The sequence below is a fragment of the Echinops telfairi genome, unplaced genomic scaffold (assembly GCF_000313985.2).
Source record: "Echinops telfairi isolate 266 unplaced genomic scaffold, ASM31398v2 ScPeMD7_4;HRSCAF=17, whole genome shotgun sequence".
NCBI classification, from domain to species: domain Eukaryota; kingdom Metazoa; phylum Chordata; class Mammalia; order Afrosoricida; family Tenrecidae; genus Echinops; species Echinops telfairi.
This window is the reverse complement of record NW_022103900.1, coordinates 44,477,753-44,479,228: the sequence shown is the minus strand read 5'-3', so window position 1 is coordinate 44,479,228 and position 1,476 is coordinate 44,477,753.

The window sequence follows — 1,476 nt, the reverse complement described above, 5'->3', positions numbered from 1 at the left end:
GGGGAGCAGGGAGGGAGGGGAAAAATGAGGACCTAATGCTGGGGGCTTAAGTGGAGAGGAAATGTTTTGAGAATGATGAGGGCAATGAATGTACAAATGCGCTTTACACAATTGATGTATGTATGGATTGTGATGAGAGCTGTATGAGCCCCTAATAAAATGATTATTAAAAAAAGATAAACGGACAAAATATGTTAGCAAATAAAAAAACACAAAAAAACATATATTTTTGGAAATTATTATGTCTGAAGACAAGTGGGTAATAGTGATGACAATACTGTTTTTACCTATAAACACATTTATACTATAAAGGTAGAAACATCATTCATCCTTGCTAATATTTGCATTTTCTCAAAAGAGCGGGAGGAAAGAAAAGAAGCCATTGCCAGAGCAGCAAGAATTAGATCACAAGTCCATCACTTTATAGTATCAGATATAATAGCCCCTGGTTCGTTTTGAATTAGTTTTTGTCTGTGATGTAATGAATGGATCTTGTTTCACTTATTGCACCTGGAAATCCAATTTTGCCAGCTGTATTGCTCACCAATCCTTACCTTTTTTCAACCCTCATATAACTCATATTCATACTTAGCAAGACCAGCCCTTCATTGTTTAAAAACATTCACTAACCATATTGGATTTTGAAACAGAAATAAAATATTTCTGATCAACTAACATTCACTACACCCAAATTTATCAAAGTCTCTCTGCTACCAGAAAGTCTGAAATTTGTCCCCACTTAACTTTACCTCCTTTGATGTTTACTGAACATGTGCCATTACCATCTTACATGGCCTGTTCCTGTTCTATAAGTTTGACTTTTGTTACTTATATTTAAGTGGAGGCTGTTTGACATCGTTTGCCTTAAATTACACTTTCCATGGACTATTCCTTTTCCTAAAATCTTCACACATGCTGAGTCTATCGTATATCATTTTCCCTTTAACTGCAATAGTAAGAAAAGCTATTCTCATAATAGTGGTTGAGGTGGGAATAGATAATAATTTGAAAGCTTTATGACTATAAATAAATGGTTCTACCAAAAATTGAGTGTATAGGCAATTTCCAGCCTATGAATGTCCAACTTAGGGACACACCTTCCTTTCCCTTTTATGTTCCATACATTTGCCCTCACTTTAAATGATTGAACCAACTGATACTCTCAAAATAGTCTTCATCCAACAATCACCTCCACTTGCTGCATGTATAGCTTTTAAGTCATTGCGAAGGTTTGAATACAAACTATATATACCTACTCTGGTTTACCTGCAAATTCTTAAGGACATGAGAATGAATCTAATTTGCATCCCAAGAGCTGCTTGTAATGACCTAGATACCTTGGTCATAAGCTATATAATAATAATAAGAAGAATTCCATACAATTTGGAAAGAATTACAGCTGTTCTTTATAGAACCGTGAGAGCAATAAATGTAAGTCGGAAGACGGGATGAGAAAAGGGTCACATTGAAAACACC